The sequence below is a fragment of the Pinus tabuliformis genome, chromosome X (genome assembly GCF_031772625.1).
Source record: "Pinus tabuliformis cultivar Carrire ecotype Pingquan chromosome X, CPIR1, whole genome shotgun sequence".
Taxonomy (NCBI): Eukaryota; Viridiplantae; Streptophyta; class Pinopsida; order Pinales; family Pinaceae; genus Pinus; species Pinus tabuliformis.
The window spans coordinates 243601138-243628537 of record NC_142308.1 but is presented as its reverse complement, the minus strand read 5'-3'; the positions used below and the strand labels follow the sequence as shown (position 1 = coordinate 243628537).

Below are 27400 nucleotides of genomic sequence, written 5' to 3'. Positions count from 1 at the left end.
TGTGGTAACACATGATGTCATCCCTCTCATTGATAGAAAGGATGAAAGATTAAGTTGTGGAATAAACTACTTGAATGGGTACGAGGGTGGAAGGTTTATTTATATACTAACTTGAGGAGGGTATATGTAAGATATCAAGATGTGAGATTGTTTCTGAACCATCTATAATAAAAAAATGTGAGATCTCAAGATGTGATATAGTTGATGAGCCATTTATAAGATTTTTTTTTTCTATAAAACTAACAAATATAGTGGTTGGTTAGCCATTTATTCGTGTAGATGGTAAATTTTTTATATGGACTTCAAAGATAGTGGGACCAAGTTAATCTCCCCAAGTAAAGTTTAAGAGGTGAATTGTTATGGTAGTTAGGATAAACTTGACTTAGTTATAGAGCTAAATTGATATCTTCATCAACAAGTTTATCACGGGCTCTTTACCTGCTCTAGGTATCTTCATCAACAAGTTTATCACGGGTGCTTTACCTACTCTACGTTTTGTTAACCCATGGTTTTTTCCATGACATTTTCATGTACTATAGCCTATTTAAGTGCATGATCTAATAGATATATTATTAGGACCTTATTTCTTAGTATAGATTTACAAGATAATTTATGGTGTCCATGTTTTTTCTTTGTGTTAGCTATTATGATTTTATTTATCTCTCTTTTTCTATAACATGAAACCCTATAATATCAATGTTGAGCATTATGTGTAGCTATGAAGGTATTAACATAATCATCTATTACTATTACCAAACTTTTTTTCAAGACAAATCAACCAATTAAATATTATAGAAAAAATAAACAACCTATATTTTTTTATAGATTTAATATATTTCCAAAAAACAAATAATTAATATATTTCAAAAAAACAAATAATTAATTTATAAAAAAATATATATTTAAAATATACACATAAATATTTATATAATATAAATAAAATCAAAATTTCAATTACCCCACACATATATATATTAAATTTGATGTGTTTTGATTTAAGGGTACAAAACCATTATCTCTAAAATATTGGAAATGCACTTCCATTATCTCTTCACATTAAAATAATGATGCATATATTTTGAAAGCTAATAAAACCTATCATAATTGAGTGTTCCTCCTTAGGTCAATGTAGGGTGGATTTTACACAGTGGCATGATAGATATTAAGAAAATGACAAGACATCATAGAAAATTTAAATTTCTAAGTGCATGCGTAGACAATCACTTGAAGATACCTTTCGATGGAGGTAAAGGAACATGGCTGACCACCTACTACAAATCATGCATTTATGTTATTGTGGCAGACAAATGCCCAGCAACCTGTCAAATCAGAGTGGTAAGAAAATAGTGGAAATTTCAGTAAGGTTTATTTTTGTTAAATTTGTCCCCCAAAAAAAATGGGAAATATAAATTATATTTGTCAAATTTTAGGATTTTAGATGTTTTGGGGTTTTTAAGATTTTTAATAGTATTAAATTTATTTCTATCTAAAAAATAATTTAAAATTTTTGAGAAATATAAATTATAGCTGTTAAATTTCAAGATTTTGAGTGTTTAAGGTTTTTAATAGTACTCAATCTATTTCTACCATAAAAAATAATTAGAACATTTTTATAATTAAATTTTTTTGAAAAAAATCCGTTATAAAAAACAATTGAATGATTAAATTTTTTGGAAAAAAATCCACCCTAAAAAATAATTGAAACACTCTTGAAACACTCTTATGATTAAATGTTTGGAAAAAAATCCACCATACAAACAATTCTATAATTAATTTTCTTTTTCCATCATAAAAACAATTCAAACAATTCTATAATTAAATTTTTTTGAAAAAAATCCACCATAATAAAAATAAAATAAAAAACAAAAAAACACCCAAGTGACATTCTTTATGATTTTGAAAAGTAAGATTGCTACTCATTGGCCATTTGCACCCAACTCTTTTAAATTGCGTGGGTGCAAAGGAGTTTCAGTAAAGGAGTTTTCGCTTAGCCCTTTGGGGTTCCTTGCGTCCCCTCTCCTGTAACTCTCTACTGTGTCGCAAGATTGATCAGCCATTGCTGTTGGATTCCAGAGCCTCATCTCTGGTAAGAGATTCTTAAATGTCGACGGCAGATCGGAGTCTTGCCGTGTCTTTCTGCAATTGGATTGTCTTTATCACAGCGCCCGTCATTCAATGGATAGACTGATTGCCCTCGGTCTTGCCTCCATGGATCTGCAAATTGAGGGGATGGGGCGGCGCCCACTGGAACGGCAGCCATTTATTCAATCATTCTCAGAACCCATCTCCTTGAAACCTTTGAGAGGAGAAGAGGTGAGGTGAGAGGAGAAGAGGTGAGGTCTTGCAGATCCATAGATGTGAATTGAATTGAGGGCGATCACTTTGTCCAGCGGATAACGTGGATAGACTGATTGCCCTCGGTCTTGCCTCCATGGATCTGCAAATTGAGGGGATGGGGCGGCGCCCACTGGAACGGCAGCCATTTATTCAATCATTCTCAGAACCCATCTCCTTGAAACCTTTGAGAGGAGAAGAGGTGAGGTCTTGCAGATCCATAGATGTGAATTGAGGGCGATCACTTTGTCCATCGGATAACGGTTGCCGTGGGTAACGGCAGTCCAATTGCAGAAAGAGGCGGACGGACTCCATTAATCTGGCGTGGACTCTGTACAGAGAGAACTTTCTCCCGAGTTTTTTTTAATGTGAAGAAATCGCCATAGAACAGTTGTCAGACATAGTCTTATAATCCTGCTTGAAATTGGATCACGAGACATATAGGAACCAAACTCCACTTAAAATTTTGCCATGGAATTTATTGTTGAAAGTTCCAACAACACTGATCCCGTGGAGAAGGTTCTTGAATTTTTTTTCCAGGTACATAGTATTTTAAAATTCAAATGATTTTTTTTTAGCACTAGAACAAAACCTAGCTCGATTATAAATTTCAGAAATATGTTTAAAGTACTTTCCGTCCTTTGCTAGCTCATGCGGGCCAGAAACTATGAAATAGATCGGCCACCTGCTGTTATTGTGGCCGTGGTTCTCAGATGAAGCTTTCTTTGTAAAAATACATATGAGTTTTTCAAGGTTACCAGCCGTGGCTGAAAATTTATATGCAGCAGTAATAGGTCTGGTTTTTCAGAGTTACCGGTCACGTGGCTGTGGTTAACTCTTATGGTCTTTCTATGTAATCAGTCATATCGCCATAATTAGCTGTTGAAGTTTCCTTGGTAAGAAATATATTAAGGTTATGTGGAAAATGTATATCCATTTCCATATTTTTTAATGAGGTCAACGGAAATATATAACTGTCATATTGTGTTATTTTCTCATCACCACTGTTGTCATGATGCTACATTGTAAGAAGATATCGATATTACTTTGTAAGTAAATATCAATTTTGTTGTTAATTATATTGTTATTTTAATGGTAGAACTTTGATACAGAAAGTTAAATGTTTTAAAGTTTTTTATCTTTCAAGATCTGTAATTCTTGCCATTTAATTTTAAAATTAAAGTTATGAAGTTTGGATTGTTTGATTTTTTTAATTTAAAATAGATTTTATTTTACTTATAAAATGGTTTTGTAGATTTTTTTAATTAAAAAATAATTAAATTATTGAAATATTGTTATGAAGTTTTGATGTGTTCCATATTAAATAATGACATATGAAAATTAATTTATTTTTTTTATTTTTTTTTATACCATTAGAAAACTTATTATAATATAGTGATAGTTTTTATCATTATAAGAAAAATATATTAAAATATTGAACTTTTTAATATGTCAATGGAGATCTATGGTATCATAAATGTTTTGATTTGAGAATCAATCTAATTTCCATGAAAATGTGGTTATATTTATCTAAATTTTTTGGGAGTTAATTATAGTAATTGAAGTGGCTGCATTAACATTAATTTAAGTTTATTATTGTCCCGAATAAGATGGTTACTGAAATTTTTAGGGTTGCATTATTTTCACCGTCTTATTTGGCCTCTTCCCGAGGTGGGGAGGTTATAATCCTAAGGCCTCTTCCCGAGGTGGGGAGGTTATAATCCTAAGTTATATTCATCTTTTTGAATTGTAACCTTCATATTTCTTAAAACATGTTGAACTCTTCATATTTCCTAGAACATGTTGAGGATCTGAACTAATGCTAGCATTGGTTTAATGTTATTAAATGCTAGGAAATGATTCTACGTTATTATGGAAACTTGTTCTATGTTATTAAGAAACCTGAGGTTATTGTGGTGACTTGTTTAGAGACATGCAAGGTCACTCCTGTCGTGTCGAAATTGTGGTTTGCATGAGACCAAACATACTTTACTTGCCTAATGTGTATGTGTCTAATATTCTTTTCATTTATGCTATTTAACAATAATAATAGGTTGTTTTACTTCTTCATGGGTGACCTGATTACCATAAAAGATGATATTAAAATCTGATAGTGTAAATTCCATCCTGAGGTGCAGATGCACGAGAAAATCGTTTTGGAGTTTGAGTAGATTGTAACTTTTGGAGTTTGATCATATTACAGCTTCAGGACCTGGAGGACCTAGCAAAGAACAAATTCACGTACTTATTCACTTAATAATTTTATCTTTTCCATTTTTTATTCTTATCAACAACAACAGATTACCTATAAATCATTTGCAGATTACATGTAAATCATTTGAAATCATTTTACTCTGCTCTTTCTTATTCTAATTAAAAAGAGTAGATTACCTGTAAATCTACATCATCATAATTTTCAATTTATGATATAGATAGACCCTATATCAATGAATAAAGACAGTGTTCAATACTTGGAGCTTTGATGTCCCAACCCCGGGCTCTCCATAAATCTAGTCCTCCAAACAACCACTCCAAGTATCAGCAACAACACCATCACAATGGTAACAAAACTTGTTAATCGCAATATTTCTGGTAAGCGAGAGTGCCTCTTTCCTGCAAGTAATTATGATGGGCACTACGGACTCAACAAAAGTTTTAGAGATTTTCCCAACAAAAAAAAATACTCTGGAATGAATGAGGTTACCTCTTGGAGGGCCGAATGTTGTGGGCAAAATATTCAAATCACTATAAAATTTGCACATCTCATAGTAAAGTATGCAATTCTAAGACATGCCAATCCCTCCTATAGAACTAGTATGCAATTCTAAGACGTGGTGATCCCTCCTTTAGAACTATTCGCACAACTGGTCAAATTTTGGTACTGAATGTTCAGACACCATTGACAATCCTTCCTATTAACATATCTCTAGCACTACGCAAGATAAAACACGCTATCATTACTTTGAACACTAGAATCAATATTACTAGAAATAGCCTTGTTCATGGTTTGGGTCAACAGAGCATTAATCACCACATTAGGGCTCGTCATATCCCTGTTGTTTTGAACATTACAAACTAGTAGGAAGTCCTGCAATTCATTTTCTACATGAAAGATATTATCTATCTTTGAACCACTCAATCCACTCTTAAGCATCTATCTATTCCCTCTCCTCTTTGGAAAAGCGGAAGGCAGGACAAAAATGAACGATAACATAAACGAACACTTCTGTCAAAAGACGTATTTAAACTAGCTCATAGGTCAAGTATACCTGGAAAAAAGGATTTCCAATCAGCTTTGTTTTTTAAAGCTAGGAAGTGACAATTTGAATGAAATATAGTTAGTTTGAAGGAAAGGAAATGTTATTTGGATTTTCCCTCCCATCGAGAACTTCTATAGCCCCCCTTCTAGCCAACCTTTTCCCATTCCCACTTTCCTCCTCAGCAATCCAATCCATCAAACGAACGCCATGCCCCTTACTCTCCCTCTTATGCCTTCATGTTGTCAACTGAATCCATGACTAGGAATTATGTGTGTAGCTTTGAAGAACTTTGATCAGAATTGAAAGTTTTAGATTGATCCACCGGACTTTCAGAATAGAACTTGAACTAGACTCGCTTACACGAACCTAAACAACAATCATTCTTTTTATTCTACTACCCTTGGAACTGCAACTATGCTAGCTCCACCTACCATAAAGCAAGGATTTATTACTCTTGAATAAAGAACTTTGTAGTTGTAGCCGAAACAACCAGCCATTAAAAAAAAACATATGTAAGGTTGTGATCTTACCTGCGGGATATTGTCGATTTATTCTTTATGTCCAATCAAAAAAAATATTTATTAGTGAAATTCCCTGGTTTAGAGGGATCAGTTGGCCTTTCTTCTTATCAGTGTTGGGAGAAGAGACTAGAATTCAAAGAGTTAGTTGGTTCTCCTGTTAGGTACTTCAATTTACCCACCACTGGTTTTTCCTGTCTGATCGTCAATTGTGCAAGTATTTTCCATTGCTTAATGGAAACAGATAGGGCCATTAACAAGTCTTTTCATTCAATTCGAAGGACATGGAATAGTTACATGAAGTGAAGGAAACAAATTTATTCTCATTGATTCAATAGAGAAGGAATGGGTTCTTATGGAAGAAGTTCAATTCCCATCATTCACGTTGAAAGAAAGCACTTTCATCATTCTGACTAGACATTTTTTAGGAACTTGAAATCTGGGACACATAGAAATACAAGGCTTTTGATTTAGCCAGTTCTAGATAGGGCGCCATGCGACTCGCAAGATCTCATATGTGCGCTTCTGCATTGAATTGGTTACAGAAAGTGCAAAGAAGAATGGAGCAACCACATACTTTTCATGCAGAAAATGTATGCCAAACAGAGATGTACGGTATGCTGGGTTACTAATTAAAACAAATATTACTAACATCCTACCATCCATCTTCTAGGCACCTGTTATAATCCATATTTCACATGCCACCTATAGTTATTATAGATTAAAAAATTAATGCTTGATAACATCAAGATCTGCCATAAAAATAGAGAATTCTGGAAGCTTAGAAAAAAAATTAATTCATATTCATTTATCAATTTTATTAAAAATTCAATTCAATGTATTCTTAAACAATCAAAAAATTGTACTTCTAATTTCGTGTGTATGTTTTTGAAACTTAATACATTACAACTCCAGCCACATGAGGGAATATTGTGATTAACAAGAGTTGTACAATGTATACCGTAAGATCATGAGTAAACAAGGGCAGGTGCGAGGCAGCGAGTCCCTGCATGAAGTTAACATTTAAGATCTAGGGCTAAAAAAACAGGGCATTACGCCTGTATGGTTGATCTGGTTGTTTGGATGAGGCATATGATTTTATAAAAAAACATTCCATTTAAACCTAATGTTACTGTTTAGGGAGCCTTACTTGGTGCCTGCCAAGGCCATGGCAATATGGAGATAGGAAAAGTTCAGCAGAACACTGCAGTTGGATTGAGGTAAAGAGCAGGGTACAACAGTAAGCATATTGATAAGCATCAAATTAGTCAAAACGTCTTTATAAACCAACTACTAGGATCAATAAAGAATACCATTCATAAGTGTCCATACTGCAGCTGCTTTCAGAGTAAAGGAGACAGAAAGATTTCCCTTTCAATGAACACCAGAGCGAGCAGGACCGTGTATTGGTGAGGATCAGCAGTCACTCATAGCATCTATTATAAAGAAGAAAACAATGAACGAGCACAACACATTTGGTATATTTTTGGAAAATTAGTTTAAAACAATTCAAAAAGAAACTACAGACAATATACAACACCAAATACGTAGCGTGTATTGCAATTTACCACAGCAGGGCATGGCCTATCCTGGTAATCTTACTCAGTTCTTCCTTAAAGGTAAATGGCTTGCTTGTAAAATTGGAAATGGCCGAAAACCCCAAATTGGGGAGGGTCCGTGGATCTTAGAAATGGATAATGTAGGTTGTTGAATGATCTAACTGGTTTCCTTAGATTCAGAGGCATTGTGCCTTTAGCAGATCGTTCAGCTGAAGGTCATGCAAACTTCTAGAACCAGGGTTGGATGTAGGCAAGAAAATTGGATCTTGAAGGACAATTGGCAAAGTAATGGGACTCATTGATGTCCATCATCCAGGTGATAACTTTACCCTGAAGGCCAAAGAACTAGTCTCAGAGGTACCAAGACCTGTTCTGACAGTCTCAGAGGTACCAAGACCTGTTCTGACAGGGTATAAGTGCTTGTTGAATAATGGAATAATTATTTACAAAAATATAATCATTGAAGACTTAAAATAAAGCACATAATTCTAGAGAAGACAGTAAATTCCTATTGCAAGTTATCTGAAACATATTTATATCTAGCAACATAAACTGGAATACAAATAACGCAACCAAGTTTAGTAGTTTAATCAAGCCAAAGAATTTGGCCAACATGTTGTAAGAAATGAAGGTACTCTGTTTCTAATTTAATAAGACAAATCTGCCATGCAAGGCTCGAAACTGTGACCAAATTATCTCATAAATAACAACAACAAGGGAAATAAGATTGAGTGGTATCAATGTTGCTAACATTTACACATGAATAAAACCTAGAAAAGACCTATATAACATATTTGAAATAATGTATGCTGCAAACCCAAAACTTAGAGAATTTAACAGTGTCAAGACATAATCATCACACGCCCAGGAGAAGCCCAATCATAAAACATTTCTTTCCAAGCATATATGTATATGAATAATGAATTTATAGTACAATTTTGTGAAGCATAATGGATGAAAAGACAAAAGAATATCCATTGATGTATTCAGTGAAAAGCCAAAAACATTCTATCAAAAACACAAGTAAAATCTAAACTTCATCCACGAACCTATCCTTTGGTGGCTAAAAATTCTAGAAAATGCCATTCAAGTTTCATAAACATTACATATACCCAGTGAAAAACAGATAGGGTAAATCCTCTACCCTTAGAATTTCAAATTTAAGTATACCACGAAGAAACCCTGAGAGGGAATTCGGTTTAAAAAGAATCCTATTTATAAAATAACAAAGGTTGTTGATTTCTTAGCACTCGGTGGCTTGAGAAATAAAAAGACAAGGAAGTACCTGTAACCCATGCATGCCAGTCACATGAGGTAGTCCTTGAGCATCTTCACAAGAAGTTGAAGGAATTAAACATTTTGAGGAATTTTGCAACCACAAAGAAATTTTGGGTCAGACCCTTATCCACAAAATAAACAAAGCGTGTAATCTCAACAAAAGAAAAGAAGAAAACCCAAGAAACATTAGGGTAATTGAATTTAATAACTTCCCACACTAAAGAGTCAAGCCAAATATTCACGCTCATGATTGTTAGTTGGGCACAAGCCAGATAGTTGTCGAGGTAGTAGAACAATTTATTCAAACAATTCGTAACTCCTAGCACAAGAGTCGAGTGGGGATCTTACTGTAAATCTCCTATCATATTCCGGTACAGGGTGAGCCATGCAAGGGTTCGGTAGGTAGGCAACTTGCTTTCTATGTTAGATGAAGCTTTGGAAACTACTCCTGTAGTAGTATGTGCACTAGTCAAGACATGAGGAACTTGACGGGCTAAAAACAAACAAAAAATACCCTATTTAATTGGTGTTCAAATGGTCATCGGTAACTAAGCTTTCATGCAGCGGCAAAAAAAAGCAGAAATTATCTCAAATAAATTTGGCAAGATGAGTCTAGGCGAGAAGTCAAGTACGCAAAGACAAGGCACATGACAAGAGGAAACTAAAATTTCAAGTGTATACTAACTGAAAGAGAATCAAATCTACACTGTACAGTCCTCGACCAAGCCCTTTGACAGTGCACAATGCTTAAAATTGACAGAGAAATTTCAAAATACGGTACACATAAGCACTGAGAGAGGCTACAAGATTACTTAAGTTAAAAAATTCAGGAATGCTTTTGGAACCCGACTAGATCATAAGAAAACAGCGTTTCAAATTGTAAGGCCTACACAAAAGCTGTCATTTCTACACTCGTATAGACCTGCTTACTCTAAAGCTGTCAGCCATTCTACAACAGAAACATCCAAAACTTTACGTTCTAAGGTATGCCAAAAATGCAACAAACAACTGGAAAACTTCCTGTCAAAAGTAGATCACAAGCAAATGGTGCGATCAAATAGAAAATGGACAGTCGAATTAAAATTTCCACAAGCAAATGGTGCGATGAAATAGAAAATGGACAGTCGAATTAAAATTTCCACTCTCCCATAGATTGCAAACCTTAGATTTGATTCCTCAACTTTGCCAGCTCAAAATCAAAATCATTGTCATAGAATGATTTCAGACTGCAAGATATAATCATTCATTCAGCCATTTTAGCGATTCGAACGACCTGGAGATAAAGATTTGCATATTAGTATCCATTCTTCGCAGAGATGCGCATAACGGGTACCTTGTATGAAATGCATTGTTGCATTGTTGCAAAGTAAGACCAAAAAGAATTTAACGATTGACATATCTGGTTATTGACGATCAAACAAAATGCTTGGAAATACAGAGAAATCCCAAATTTAAAGATTGGAACATCGATATTAATGACAATAGCTTAAGATGCTCGGATTTTCTTATACTGCTGTGTTCTTGTAAAAGAATTAAATGCTACTCTTAAAACCACTGCGAAATTCAGATTAACAAAGGAAATTGGAAATCAATGAAGACATGAAGCTTGAATAAGAATTGAGGACTTCAAGACTTCTAAACGCAAGAATATGCCTATTCTTGGAAAATTTCAATCTCTGTAAATCCCTTATGTTCATCAATCTCATTTAAAACGCGGCATTCTTAACAATGGGAAAAATGAAAATGCAAACGGAAAAAGGAAGAAATTGTTTAAGCAGGCAAAAACGTTGGAGATACCAAAGAAAAGGAGAGACAGATTCTGGCCTGTATCTGGTGCGAAAGTGGTCAAAAATAGACAATGGGAATACCGAAAAGGCTTCTCTTATGGAGAAAGGCGGTGAAAAAGGGTGAAGGGAAGGAATGAGAATGGTAACGCCTTTCAGGCTTAAATATTTTAAACATAAGCCATGTGAGAAAGAGAAAATAAAGGCAGAATCATGTAATTGTATTATCATTGGCATGTAAAGGCGCATGGAATAAAAAAAAGAAAGAAAAAAAGTTAGTGGACTATGTGGGCCTTCGCATGAGAGCCACATGCCTTGCCACTCTATCCTCTATCACCATTACATAGCATGCAATCCGTAACAGCGCCACTTAAATGTTGCGTCAAGCTAACATATGTAACTCAGTTCAGAAAGCCAGCGTTTAATTCTGCAATGAATGTTCATTGAGCTTTACCTTGAGTGGCTTGAAAATGAAAAAACTGTGTCTGTTTTCCTCACTGCCACCGTTTTCTGAAGAGGCAAAAACGTTGGACATACCAAAGAAAAGGAGAGACAGATTCTGGCCTATATCTGGTGCGAAAGTGGTCAAAAATAGACAATGGGAATAACGAAAAGGCTTCTCTTATGGAGAAAGGCGGTGAAAAAGGGTGAAGGGAAGGAATGAGAATGGTAACGCCTTTCAGCCTTAAATATTTTAAACATAAGCCATGTGAGAACGAGAAAATAAAGGCAGAATCATGTAATTGTATTATCATTGGCATGTAAAGGCGCATGGAATAAAAAAAAAAAGAAAAAAAGTTAGTGGACTATGTGGTCCTTCGCATGAGAGCCACATGCCTTGCCACTCTATCCTCTATCACCATTACATAGCATGCAATTCGTAACAGCGCCACTTAAATGTTGCATCAAGCTAACATATGTAACTCAGTTCAGAGAGCCAGCGTTTAATTCTGCAATGAATGTTCATTGAGCTTAAGCTTGAGTGGGTTGAAAATGAAATCCTCACTGCCACCGTTTTCTGAATTTGTCAGCGCGATTCCATTGTTTATCTCATTTTCTGAAACTGTTTGTGCGATGCAGAGTCTAGAAAGTTCATAAAAAACATGGGGGCACGAGATATAAGAAGCCTGCAATAACTGAAACGTAATGTTTCAGGCGATGAAGTAAGGCGAATTGACTGCAACAGTAGTGCTGTTATATGTACCCAACGGTTTGCCGTCGGGTCCGGGAGTCTCAGCTGTGTCGGACCATTGTATAATGGTGGAGTCTGCGCCGTCTCCTTGCAGCGTTAAGGTACGTTCACTTTTTCGCTGAACGTTTTCAGGATTCACACAGTGATATATACCTATGAGCTCAAGAAATCCCGCTAATCCCCATAAGACCATAAAAACATATGCCAGACCTTGCTAGGGTGGAATTAACCCAACAAGAAAAATTGAAAAGACACCCTGTTCTGGGTTATGACACGCTTAAGTTAAATTTGTAAGTAACGTACTTTGGGGTCACCATGTGAAGTATGAGAGAAGGGTAGGGAACCTCACCTATAAACCAAGATGCTAGAATCAGGTGTGAAAACCATCGTTGTGTAATTACAAAAACTATCGATGTAGTCTATCCTTGAAGACATACCTGTAAACGTGAGGAATAACAAAAAATATCCGTGTAGGGTTGCATAGTAAACTGAATTAATTGATAAAAGAAAAATTTTAAGGAAGCGTTTTAAAAGACAGAAAATTATCTAGAAAATAACGTGGCCATTTCATTAGTCGATTGCAACAAAGAAAAGGACATGGGATTGTTAGTCTCGGTATGAATAGAAAGCAAAAAAGAGTAAATCTAAATGCTAAAGGAAATTATGAGCCTATCGAAAGGATACCCTTCAGGGAAAATAAAATTTTAGAATAACTTATCCAGTTGGGTTCCCAATTCACAATGCCAGAAGAGGATAACTTATCCAGTTGGGTTCCCAATTCACAATGCCAGAAGAGGGAAATGCGTTCCTATTCTTGCACAACCATAGTGGAAAGGTAAAATAATTACTATGAGTATTAACAAATTCTAATTCATGGAAAAAGGATGAAATTAAAAATCTTAAAATTCCTAATCACCTGGTAGGATGGGGTTTCAAAAAAAAAGAAAAGAAAAACGCCGAGAAAAATCCTGTTCATAGACCCTGTTAAGGAAAAACAATAGCCAGTGAGAGTATAAAACAAAAGTAGGCCCAATATGTTAAAAAAAAACTAATTAGTGCATAACTCTATTACAAAGGACTTGTCTGTTTTCCTCACTGCCACCGTTTTCTGAATTTGTCAGCGCGATTCCATTGTTTATCCCATTTTCTGAAACTGTTTGTGCGGTGCAGAGTCTAGAAAGTTCATAAAAAACATGGGGGCACGAGATATAAGAAGCCTGCAATACCTGAAACGTAATCTTTCAGGCGATGAAGTAAGGCGAATTGACTGCAACAGTAGCGCTGTTATATGTTCACCATGAGTTCACTGCTCCAATGGGTTTTGCTGCTCCAATGGGTTTTGCTGCTCCATATGCACATTGGTCAGAGGCGTTGATATAGATTGAGATCGAGCAGTTCCACCGCCTTACCCCGAACCACCTTATACTAACAGAGGTTGAACCACCGCATGCACCAGCTGCCAATGCACCAGCTGACAATGCACAACCTTGTTATAACCTTACGAAACCTTCGCATACCCCGGCAAATAATAGGAATCGAAGTAATGTTAACATTAAAACCAGACCGGTGACAGTTAGCGGCGAAAATGCACCGGGCTTATTGCTTTTAAGCTGGTCGAGCCTCTTCTGCCTCGGGAAGAGGCCAAATAAGCTGGCCAAGCTGAGGTGCGAATGAAACTTAGGCATATCCCCGCACAGAGCATTTCGAAACTTTAGGATAACAACCGAATAACACATAGAACTAATGCTATCTCCGTCCGGAATGATTACTATAGTCCCTGCCGGATGCCAGATGGCAGGGACTAATAAAAGACAAGTTAGTTGAATCTCTAATGTTTTTAGTTTATAAAATATAGAGCGTGAACGCATGGTGATACATGAACTTTTAAGATTTACGCTAAGTATGCAAGCTCATGAATAGGAAAAAACATTACAGGTGGTATGATGTGCACGCGCAACTCTAGTAAATGAATTAATATTATTCTTAAACATATGTATTTGTGCATAGATTATAAGTCTATGCAAAGAAGGGACTTGCTCCCACACAACCAATTTTTTTTCATAATATGAATTTTACAAAATTTTATATTATATAATATATAAAAACAGTAATAAAATAAATTTATTCAGGTTTGGGTAAAGATAAGTACCTTGAACTAAGAGAGGTTGGTGTGATTTTTATTAAGTTTGAATGAATTTAATACGTGGATACTAGACTATGATATATGTAAATTTTTAAGAAAGACCATTTATAAATAATTTTGCAATGGTTTTATGAGAAAAGAATAAGAGATATCTATTTTTAACTTAAAGCAAGATTATAAAAAAACACTTAAAAGATTTTTTTTTTTCAAAATTATGATTCAATAGAGAGTACATGATATAAACATATTAAATATAAATCTCTAACGGTTGTATGTTTTGAAATTCATTTAAAATTGATAAAAAACACTTAAAGATTTTTTTTTTCAAAATTATGATTTAATAGAGATTACATGATATAAACATATTAAATGTAAATGTCTAAGGGTTGTATGCTTTGAAAGTAATTTAGAGTTTTTAGAGTAATCGATAACATGTTGATAATTTTTTTGATTTCAATAATGTGTCATTTGAACTTTGTGTTAGTGTATTCTTGGTGGGTCGTTTTTTTGGGTGTCGGGCCTTACAATATTTGTATTATTTCACATCATAGTTAAAAGTAGTAAATTCTTTAATTACTTTAAAAGGGTTGTAATTCGGTGAACAAGGTTTGTTTTTTTCTAATATCTGATCGACATCTAGGATAGGTTTTTTAGAGAGTTCATTATTTTAGGACTTTTGACTTACTTTTAATCTTCCTCTCTTCTACCCTTCAAATACTATGGTAAATTTTGAAAAAAATATCTACCATCATTAAGAATTTTCATTCATAAAAATTCTTATTTACTATGAAAAAATAGAAATCTCTCACGTAAGGTGGCATATATGGATCTTAAATTCAAATAATCATCTCAACAAAATCATATAAACACATGAGGAAAATTCACCTTACACATCTAAGTTTGAGACACCTTGAAAATCGGCTACTCAGATGAAGAAATGACATGTACCATCATGTTCCTTGTGAAAATTGTGAAATTTGAGTATAAACATAATCCCTTTCTATTTTGGTTGCCCAAGAATCTCAAATATTCCTTAAAAATTCTCTGCAAATTTTGGAGTCAAGGTTCCATCCTCAACATTCTGCCTCTGGAAAATCTACTTCTCGGATAAGAAAATTGACCACGTCATTACCCTAGCAAAATTTTGATCAACCTAAATATAAATTTGACATATTTATAACATTGTTAAAAATTAGCTGAAGGGAATCTAAAAGATTCCTCTAAAATTCTTTAATTCATGGTTCCACCCTCATCGGTCTGTGTGTCAGGCATGGTTCCAGTACCTCGACTTTTGTGTTCGCTCGTTCTTTCATCTTTTTTCTCCGTCACTCAAATGCAATAAGTTTATAATGTTTTGGGTTTGACAAACTTTATAAGTTCCAGCTCATGGCCCATTGACAATATCATCGGCTATTACAAGTGTGGCGTCGGTTCATGCCCTGCGGCGCACTATTTTTAAGTTTTTGTTTAAAACAAATTTCGCCATTACAAGTGTGGCGTCGGTTCATGCCCTGCGGCGCACTATTTTTAAGTTTTTGTTTAAAACAAATTTCGCCATTACAGAACATAACTGCTTGGTATTGATTTTAAGCGACCCTGTGACATAAAAATTCCATATATATAACCATCCGTTAACATTTGTTTTAACCATCCAATCCATATTTATATATTTGTTTAAAAACAAAATATATTGTATATTTTACAATGGATCCATTGTCATCAGAAATGTGCCCCACCACCATTTTTTTCATAAATGTTGTTGGTTTGTTAACCCAATGGCATTAACCACCATAAATAAGGTTTGGTTATTTTATTTTAAATAACCATATATAATTAAATGGCACCATATATAGTATATATAACCAAGTTGTTTTTGGAAATTCGTTGTTTTTTTTTTTAAATATGGTTATGTTAATAACCATTATATTAAAACATTTGTATATGGTTATTTTATATATATCATTTTTTATTTTTATTTTTTTTGTTTAATTATTATTATTATTATTTTTCTTTTCTGCAGGGGTAAGAGATAATGATCAAGTGCCATTTATTAATGGTTGATGGGTTTTCATGTACACTGTGGGTCACGCTTGCTCACTGGGATGGCATGTGGCACACAGTGGGTCCTCTTTTTGTTTGTCTTGTCAAACTTCAAACTACACTAAGTTGGTCATATAGACTCAGATTTGAGTGTCGTCTATACCACCAAAATCGTAATGATGAGCACTACAACTTGGTCTTGGTTTCACTTCATTTTGAAGACTTTGATATTTATCCTTTCTAGAGCCACTTGGATTACATCTTTATTGATATTGGAAGATGAGGTAAAAGCAATATGTGTTGGGTGTAGTTTCTACACATATTTCCTATACTTTCTTTCCCTAGTTTTGATCATTTTTCCATCCAAGCCAACAAAACTTTACATGTTAATCACCTTTTCCTTATTGCAAACAACCTGTTTTGCCATCATGTTATTTTTCCATTTTTTCTAAATATAACAATGCAATATCCTTTTTGTGGCTAACTGGGGTAAGCATTATAGAAGCTTTTTGGATCCTCTCCTCTTTTTCAGGTGTTTCTTGCGAGAGCGAGGTTATGGAATGGACAACCGTGTTGATCGGTTTAAGAGCAGGATGGAACAGATTGCGGTTACACTCTATGTGTTGTTATAGATCTTGCTGTTACACCACGATGTTGTTACAGGCATTGTTGTTACACCGGGTTGTTGTCACATGTTACCGTTGTTACACCTCAGGTGCCATTACAAGGTTGTTGTTACCCAATAGTTGTTGTTACATCCGAAATCATCATTTGACCGCAATATGTTGTTACACCATAGGTGAAAAAGTCGTGGGTACTATTCCATGCAACAACTATTGGAAGTTATGAATAGTTTATTTTGAAAGTGACATATGCAAGCGATTATGATCCTAACCGATGTATTTGAATCACATTTGTATTTAGGAACTAGTTATGACTTCTATTTTATGGTTAGCATGACAATTGTGAGATTCCCATGACTGATCTATTCCTGATTTTGAGTATGTAATAAATATAAGGAAAACTTAATCTCTCGGGTATGGGGGATGACATAAAGAGTACTATTATTTTGATCTTGTAACTTTTAATTGTTTTTAATATCAAAGAGACTGTGGTGATGTTGTTGTTGTTTCTAAGCTTATTATTTAACTAATCTCGTATTCATTCCTGCGGCCCTGCTAGGGAGGAAGGTCCCTCCTCTTTAGTAGGGACTGCAAGTAGAGTAGTTGTATATTATTGTGTTTCTCTTTTATTGTTTGTATGGTTTTATACTGTCGCTGTATAATTTGTAGAATATATCTACTTTAGCTACATAATTATGTTATGTTGTTACACCGATTTGATTAGCAAAATGGTAGTTGACCATCTGGTGTAGTTATCAGTATAGTGTGTGGTGCGCCTTTTCTCTGGTAATTGTGAAGTGTGATTTCATTTTTGTAGAGTGATTTAATATTTGCATGAATGATTTAGTTTCTGTAATTTGATTCAACGACATTCTTTATTGTTTTCTATTTTCACTCTTGGTTGTAGTGTATTGGAATAGATAGTGAAATATCCATTGAAATAATAGACCTACCCTAGGTCGAAAATTAAATGGTTGCAATCTTGGTCAATTAGGATTGATTAAAACAATACTACATTTTGTCGTCACTGTCGGGGATGGAATTTGACGATACAGTCAGCCAAGTTGTTTGTTTGATGATAGAGTGTTCCTAGTCCATAATCGCTGGGTGGTAAGACGAGAGGTAAGAACCTATGCATCGCTCTAATACACCTAGGCGGGCTCACCGTTGTGATTACTAGGGCACTTAGGTGTGGCATTTTGGTGTTTTTCTGAAGTGTTTCTTCAACTCTTCAGTTGTTGGGCGGTAAGACGAGAGGTAAGAACCTGCACATCGCTCTAACATACTTGGGCGGACTCACCACTGTCGAAGACTGAGACACTTAGGGTGTGAATTAATACACATAGGGTCCATGTGTGCAACTGCAGGAATTATAGAAATACCAAAAATACCTACCCATTCTAATTAGTCACAGGAAAAATGGGTCGTAAAAATGAAAGTAAGAGTGTAGATTTGGGAAGGAAATTTTTTTTTAATGAGATGATCTCATGGGATAGGGTCCATGTGTGCAACTGTAGGAATTATAGAAATACCAAAAATACCTACCCATTCAAATTAGTCACAGGAAAAATGGGTCGTAAAAATGAAAGTAAGAGTGTAGATTTGGGAAGGAAATTTTTTTATGAGATGATCTCAAGGGCATAAAAGAACAGTCAAGTTATGAAAAGGACGCAAGGAAAATAGGGCCACAAAAAGCTGTTACTCCCATAACAAGGATAGAAACCTCTAATTCCTTTGTGTCAGGACCATACCATTCTAAAGCTAGCGAAAACACTCCCAAGATTAAGCATCCAATTCAGGAGCGGTAGGGGGAAGCTAGTAACCATAACCTTAGGACTAAGGGACAAGGGGAAACTGAAGGGGGGCATCAAAAACCTGAATCAAGGGAGAACTTATTGGTTTATCAATATCCAGATTCAGGCAATGTAGTGAAACAGCTAGCCCTAAAGCCGCCTGAGCTACCAATTTCACCTGCAAGACAATCACAAGAACAGTTTGAAGAACATTTGTTACAACAAGGATCATAAGGGTTAACAATGGGGGAAAACAATAACAAAAACACTAAAACAGATGCTACTGTCACCACCTTTGAGTTCCCAATTGGGGATATCAGAGGCGATGCTCCCATGAAAAACATTCCTTTATCATCCTTACCATATTTTTAAGGAATGACTGTAGAATACCCTGACACCTTCTTATTTGATGTCTTGTCTAGGAGTTATAACTATGTTTCAGATGCTCAAAAATTAAAATTATTTCTTGCTAGTCCAAAAGGACAAGCCCTGAGATGGTTCATGGGGTTAGGATTTACTTCTATTCAAACATGAGTGACATGAAGGAGACATTTTTATCAAAGTGTCAAGACTATTGCAGAATCAGGGACTTAAGAGAGGAAGTATTCAGGATGACACAGAAGGAGGATGAGAGCCTGGAGGACTATGTGGAGCGGTTTCATTATAATTTGCAGAGGTTTAAACACAGTGATTTAGATCATGAAATATTGAAGACCATATTCATAAGAGGAATGAGGGATCACTGCCTTGATACCTTAATCTATTAGGAAAAGGGGACATATCTCAGAAACCATTCGCCGAAATCATAAAGCTCTGTCTGAGATGCTCTAGAGGATTGTCAAAGGGAAGAATAACAATCCTAGATGCCTTCGCCCAAATACAAAAATATGCAAGTGGAGGAGTAACCAGAGCAGAGATTAGGAATTTATTTGAAAATTTCAAAACTAACATCCTTAGTACTCTATCTGCCCAGATAATGACAACACAGATCAAGAAGACACAAGGAGAAGTTGATACACCGCTAGTTGTGTTCTGTCCAAACTGCCGAAAGAAACATCCCTTGAGGGAGTGTGAAATGAACAACATCATCTTATGAAATATTTGTGAGTTGGAACATTCTACAGCTCAATGTCCAGAGCTTCCCAGACTGAAAGAAGTACTCAGAGAATAGCGTGAAGAATTTTAGTCCTCTTATTTCATCACACCCAGAAGACCATGGCAGCCACGACCTCCAGGTATGTCCCAAGATTTTTCTTCTTTTAATTCGTGGAATAATCAATATAACACTCAACAATATCCATGCCAATACTCTTCTCCTTCTCCAGCACAGTTTCCTTTGCTCTGGAACCAGTAGTCCCCCTCTCCATCTATTCAATATCCTCCATCTCAACTATATCCTTGGACTCATAACTGGAGGGGGAAAGCCCAAAGTACAGACCCATCTGGATTACCAATGCAACAATAGCTATAATTGCCCCCTTTCCAAACTCATCTTCCTACACCACCTATGCCACCCCAATTACCTGTGAAACCTAACCCTAGCACAAATAATAAAGCAGCCCAGAGCATAGAGGCTCCAACTACCTTCTAGACTTATCTTATCACTCCCATTGGACTTAGTGAAATTCAACTATGGTTTTGTAAGGTGATTAAACCAAACCAATCCCCTATCATCATCGAGGAGCAATGTGAACCTTCGAGAGGAGGTACAATAGATCTTGAGGCGACTGTTACACCTGTAACAACCGATACAGAACAAACCGTTACACCTGTAACAACCATTCCGAGAATAACTGTTGCTCTTGTAACAACCAACTCGAGTAAGGCTAATACACATGTAGCATCCGATTCGACTATTATGACTCAGGATCCTCTGTATCCTTAGAGATTAACTGAGACAATAATGACCTCACAACCTGAATCTGATTTGCAAAACTTGCATGCACAAATTCCTCTGCTACAAGCTCTTAAATAAGTACCTATTTATGCCAAAACAGTACGAGATATGTGCATTAAGAAACCTCGAAGGAAGCCTAAGGACCCTATTACCATACATGTGAGGGGAAAATTGTCTGAATTAATGACTGCTCAGCCTCTTTTAACAAAGTATAATGATTAGGATACCCTACGGTTACTGTCTATATTGTTGGCCAACCAATAACTAATACATTGATTGATCATGGGGCGACCATTAATGTGATGAAAAAGGACCTCTTTACCACCTTGGGGATACATAGACTTAGACATAGGCCTACTGTACTTGAATTAGAAGATAGGTCCCATGTTAAAACAGAGGGGGTATTAGAAGGAATAGTAATCACAATAGCTTCCTGGAGGTATCCGACTAACTTTCTTATCTTACAAACCAAATCCAACCTCGAGGGACATCCTTTGATTCTAGGGAGACCCTGGCTAGCCACTACAGATGCATTTATAGGATGTAGATCCAGATCTATGATGATTTCATATGGCCAAGCTACAAAGAACCTTAACCTTTACCCCCTAAAACCAAATATGGATTTGAACAATCCCTGGTGGGATGAATTTGAACTCGAATTAGATCTTTCCCTACCGCTCCTCACTCTAGTAAAAGCCTAGTATTTCAAGGATGAGACAGAAGATGATATCATTAATGGGTTTGTTCGTCACTCACTTTCTGTCACTTCTATTGAAAATTAAAAGGATGAAGAGGAGGTAGAAGATATAAACTTTGAACAAATGAGAACCACTTAGCATACTGACAATAGTCCAGTCGAAATAGAACCAGGAAAGTATCTGAACATTAATCCCAACTTGACTGCCGAGAAAAACAATCTGCTGTTATAACTATTACAGAAATACAAAAAGGAATTTTCATGGTGCTACATGGATATGAAAGGGATTCACCCCAACCTGTGAACTCACCACATTTATTTGAAATATGGATGCAAACCAATTAGACAATCGCAGCGTCGCATGAACCCTGCGCTGAAGGAGGTAGTGAAAGAAGAATTACAAAAACTCTTAAATGCTAATTTTATTTATCCAATATCTGATAGTCAGTGGGTGTCACTGCTTGTCATTGTCGCTATGATGAATGGCAACTAGAGAGTCTGTGTGGATTACAGAGAAATCAATAAGGCCACTGTTGCGGGGAAAAGTATCCAACTCGGAATGACCCTAACCCACTCTAAGGGTGACAGTTCCTTAGCAACAGCTGAAAGCAAAGCTATCTAAAGTTTCTTCTTTATGACATGCAAGAGATAAAAGGAAGAGATCCACTTACCGATGTCTTGCGCAAATGGTCGATCCAATCTCTTCTGTTTGCCGCTTGCTCCCAGCTCCAAGTCTTTTCACGGGCCCAGCTACACGAGATCCTGCAAATAAGACGAGAAAAGGAAACTACAAGAAGCATGCATTCATAATCGATTCAAGGATTAGCATAAATCAAATACGCAAGTAAGACAATACACCATTGAAACACATGCGAATAGAAGAACCTCAAATGCTTTATTAATATATGGAAGTAAGGTTCAGGCGGTGATACAACCATGAGAGGTCCAATCCAGCATCACCTTCCCGACGGAGAGAAATATCTTCTTCACCTCCCTCAAGCAATCACCCAATACTCTCAACTGTAAACCAACAGCAATTCTTTGCACTAAATTCCGGCCTCCAGATCCCATGGGATGAGATCCTTATATAGAGTTTTGGAGTGAAGATAAGTCAGTTTGATGTGTGACTTGTTGTCCTCTTCAACTCCAGTTGTTCTTCAGTCCTTCACTCGGAGTTTCTACCTTCCACTTGGAGTTTTAGAACCTCTTAACTCATCATTAGGCGAATCTTCTGATCCAAGTGTCATTTTGGAAGCTTCCTGGGCACTGGCACATTGAGAAAAGATTCCTCCACATGTCAAAGTACGCCCAGTGCAGGTAGCCTTTGTTCCACTTGCTATGCAACGCAGGTACACCATAGAGCTTTTGACATTCAGCGCAGATGCTTAGTGGAGCAGCTGCTTTGATCCAAAATTGACCTGTTTTTGAGTGTTTTTCAGTGGAGAACTGATTTGCAGTGCTGTGGTTTGCTGACCTTGTTCCTCTAAGGGTAAGAACAACATGTTTAGGGACTTTGGATCCCTCAGATTATTGACATTTCATGCTCCACACTGTAAGGCACAAAAATGTCTATAACAGTTGCCCCCTAAATTATGAGGTCGTTTATCGGGTGAAATGCTTTATTAGGAGGATCCGAAGTTCATTCAATCGTCGGGAGGTGACCTGTAACAAAATACAATACAATACATTATCCTTTCATACTTTCTTTTCATGATCTAGCTGATGCGGGAATTTCCCATGCTCAGCTTTATAAATACATTTGCTGTACATAAACAGACGATCGTCTGATAATAGACTGATAATTCTCTGCTTTTAATTATCATCCTTTTAGTAGGATGATCATCTGCTGCACATGTCTATGTTTTTATCTCCTGAACATATATCGTAGCCCGGATGGATGAAACTAGATCCGGGGTCTTCAAACTTGTCCGATCTTCACTCTAGTACAAGTCGATCCATGTGAGAATTTCTTGAAGTCGAACATGGAAAGACATCGCTTGATTACCAGTCAATAATGTAAACCGTTAACAAGCGCGAGAGGAATCACCGATAATGATGATGACCCTCAAGGTACTGGAGCACAATTCACGTGGCGTGAATATAGGATCTGACGTCGAACACCACGCAAAGTCTCCCGGTCGAAGGTCATTAATGTATACCTATCGCCGGAAGTGAGAAACTTGCCATTGAGGCATGCAAGCTTCAAAGTACTGAGGGGGTGTTCCTAGATCAACTTCTTGGATAATGAGCTGATGTCGACAAGAAGTGATCCGTCAAAGGAGGGCCTTAATGAATCCCACATCAGTGACACGGAACGGAGCTAGTGATGATGGTGAAAACGATCTGTGAAATATGATTCAGGGTGGCGGTCATGGAAGGATGAAAGATGATGTATGGTAGTGGATGGGACTCGGTTGACACTTTCTGAATGACATCTCTTGAACATATAACGACACTGATGTGATGGATCGGTAGCATTACTCCATGTATGGATGGTATGGCGAGACCATGGTGAAGGGACCGGTGAATGATAATAACCCAACCCGATATTTACGGAGGCAAAAGTGTCATGTTCAAGAGCGACTTGCTACCATTAAGCTTTGAGGTTCTCCCAATTTTTCCCCAGTCATTTCTGACCAGTACCTCTTTATTTTTGTCAAGCTTGAGGAGGATAACATATGCTTGTTCTATAACCTGCCCTTCGGGCAAGCCCATCGCTATTTTTTAACGAGCTTAACGATAGGGAAACTCGTTCTCGTCTAAAGACAAGTTTGTCGCTATATAATATTTTTAACGAGCCCAGCGACAAAGACAACTCGGTCCTTTTCATTTTTAGAGAGTCTGAAAAGGGTACATAAAGTGGACTCCAGGGGTCCTTTTTCGTCATCTAATCCCTTAAGTCCGAAAAAGTATAAAACAATACAGAAGGGATGAATGTTCGATATCTTTATCGAGCCGAACTAGACAAGCGCTCGATCTTTTTGTGCAATAATCCCTCGGGTCCAAAAAGATTAAAATCTAGAGGAGGGATAGCTCTTCCGGTCCTTTTAACAAGCTGGGAGGCCAAAACTCGGCAAACTTTTCATATTTTACGAGTCAGTGAAAAGAGCTCAAAGAAGACTCGTCTTTTGAGGAACGAGTGATAAACAGGGATAGCAGCAGATTCCAGGTACAGGTTGGAATTTTCCAATTACGGCAGTATTACAAGGATGGCTAAGTGAAATCACTCTTCGCAGCTGTTCCTCAAAATAGGTAAACAATCAAGTGGATGTGAATGATCGGCCAAATGAAAGGTGGAGGTGACGGTGCACAAACACGACCAAGGCTCTTATGGCTGATGAATTTACGGTCTCAAGTGGTTATTTACCGGTTCATTTTTTCTTAATGAGCTTGAACTCTGGGGGAAGCTTGCTCACATATGTGTTTATTTTTTAACGAGCATGAACCCTTGCAAAAACTGCTTGGTTTTGCGTTTATTTTTTAACGAGCATGAACTTTGCCAAAACTGCTCATGTTTGCGTTTATTTTTTAACGAGCATGAACTTTGCCAAAACTGCTCATTTTTACCATTCATAAAGTAGGAAAGTCTCCTGGAAGATTGCTATTTTTTAAGGAGCTTCATCTCCCTACGCTTTGCTCCATATCCTCTCTTTGTGCAAGCTGGGTATCGGCCTATCCTACGGGTTAGAGGGGTTAGTCCTACCTAAAACTAAAAAGCCGCCCGCGCTTGCATTCCAAGAGGTTTGCATGCCCCCAGGTGTAAGTCTAATTTCAAGGTCGCCCCTACTTATCCGTCCAAAACCCTTGTTTTCAACGGGTGAGGCCTACCTCTTTCAGGTTATCCAAAGATCGTTCTGCTAATTCTTTCAAACAGAAACTTTCTTTGGCGATGTCTATCATTAGGTTACACAAAGATGGTTACAATTTGTTGCAGCAAGAGAATCCCTTTCTTTGGAGGCTGCCCCTACTTATCCTTTAAAACATTTGTTTTAATGGGTGAGGCTTGCCTTTTACCCAAAGATGGTTACTACTTGCTGCCGCAAACGGATCCCCTTCTTTGGCAGAGCCTACTTATTTAGACAAAGGTGAGTAACGGGCCCCCGTCCTCCCACATAACTTTAACAAAAGAATCTTTTTCCAGAACAACCCCATTCCTAACAGCCCCTTCTTCCGCATGAGAGATCTTACCGGCTCTTCTGTTTTACGAGGATGAAGGAGGGGACGAGGTACGGACTAGTCATATTCTCCCGCGGAAATTCTACTTTACACCCAAGGTTTTTTTCTGACCCTAGCAGACCAGGATGCATGCCCCCTGGGTTCCGGCCCTACTTTCCCGAATCACTCGCACTCATCAGGAAGAAGAACCGGAGGTAGAGACCTTTCTTGATTGAATAGACCATTCAGGATAGGTATGTGACTATTTGCGATGCGTGATCCCGGAAATGAAAGTTGGTCTACGAGCTTGACCATTCTTCCTTCGTATGGAAAACACATTATTCGAAAGAGTGAGGAGACTATTGCTTCCATGCAATATATGTAGTCTCGTCCAAGGAGTAGGTTATAATCCAAGGGTCCTTGGACGACCATCAAATTCATCTTGACAACCTTCCCATTCAAGGTAATAGGCACATTAGGTAGAATCCCTAATGGTCGACCGGTTCCTTTGTCAAAACCCGAGAGATTTCTTATCTCAGGCAAAAGCGCTGGGCAACCCAGTGCTTTCCAAGCAATAGAGGACAGGATACTCACAGATGCCCCTTCGTCAATGATAGTTCCAGCCATCACCATTTTGTATATTTGGACTATAATTCTAAATGGTATATTGGCTGGTAACCAGGGTCTGCCTAGTTGGTTCCAGTCAAAGGACACAACCAGGTTGCTTGGTGGTGGGACCGAATATACGGCCCGGTATGATCCTGACGATGCTCCTTCCTGCGATAAAGGAGTGGGCACATTGCCCTGATGTTCATCAGAATCAGTGTTAATGAAAAGAATCTGGACGGTGTCATCCTTACACTCTTCGGTAGGGGTGTCAGCTGAAGATGAATCCTCAGTGAATGTGGTATTTGAAGATGAAACTTCTGAAGGGAGAACCGGGTCAACTGCCGTTTCGACCTTTGGACTTTCGTCCGGTCCGGATTCAGTAGGTTCACTTTCAGTGACTGACACTTCAGCTGGCCCTATGAGCGGGGCAGCTGTATTTTCGACCAACGAAGGACTTGGCGCGAGTTTTTGGTATCCAAGAGGAAGTAGCAACGGTGCAACCGGTTGATCTTCCAAAACTCTCTTTGCTTCGTCTAAAAAGGGACAACGACGGAGGGTGTGATTGCCTTCACACAGTTCGCAGGGGAATCTCATTCCCCTTCGTCGTCTAGGACCTTTACTTTCGTCGGTCGACGGTAAGCCTTCAACCTGGCTGTCAGAGGTTGACGCTTCCGAACTGTGCAAACGAGGGGACCAGTCCCTTAGTATCCGGGGAATACTGGGACAATCACAGTGGAGGTGATCCCCTCTACATATGACACATGGCGATTTGGGCCCGGTCCATGCTGTGTGTGGATTTTTGTTAGATGCCTTTTGCTTGCCCCCAGGCGCCTTTGGCTCCTTCTGCTTCTTTTCTTTCTTCTTCTTTTCCTTCTTCTTTTCTATGGGAGCTCCGCTTTCGGCGGCTTGACCTTTCGAAGAAGAAGGATCGGAGGAAGGCTTATAAGAAGTGGAAGGCTGGAGGGTAGCTCTAGACCGGTCTAACTGTTGACTCGACTGTTCAGGAACCGTGGTGTTTTGAACTACAGTGGTTGAGAATAGCCAAACTGGCAGGCCAATTGTCAGTCCTGGAAGCGACAATGTGGCCATGTGGGGCGCACCAACTTCTCCCCAAGAGGAGAAAGGGCTAGGGGTCCCATCATGTGGAATCCCTTGGTTGGTGTGTTCCATGTTCTCAACCTAAAGATCAACGTAGGAATAAGGGGTGATTATGTTCCGTTTAGGATGAATTTTATATGACGACGCTTTAGACACAACTTGCTTTTTCACTTTTTAAGAGTCGAGAAAAAGCTAAAGATGACTCTAGTCTCCTTCGATGTATTAACGAGCCCGAAGTGACAAATGCTCGGATCGAATTTTTCAGTTATAGAGTTTGAAAAAGGCCAAAAGAAACTACTCTGGAGTTCTAGGCAGAGGGTGTGCCAAACCTTTCGCGAAACCATAGAATACGTTTTACGGTACGAGTGGTCGATCTTCGTGAATGCTGTGTTCACTGCATCGCGATCAGTAGGGCGGCTG

The 27400-nt window shown here is 37.4% G+C and overlaps 1 long non-coding RNA gene across 1 annotated transcript; it reads left to right on the top strand.

The window, feature by feature from the left end:
• The first annotated feature begins 1932 nt into the window (after positions 1–1932).
• LOC149139276 (uncharacterized) lies at positions 1933–3284 on the top strand. Its single transcript, XR_016264420.1, has 2 exons — positions 1933–2874; positions 2983–3284. It is a non-coding gene; the product is annotated as an uncharacterized LOC149139276 (long non-coding RNA).
• Positions 3285–27400: the final 24116 nt, after the last annotated feature.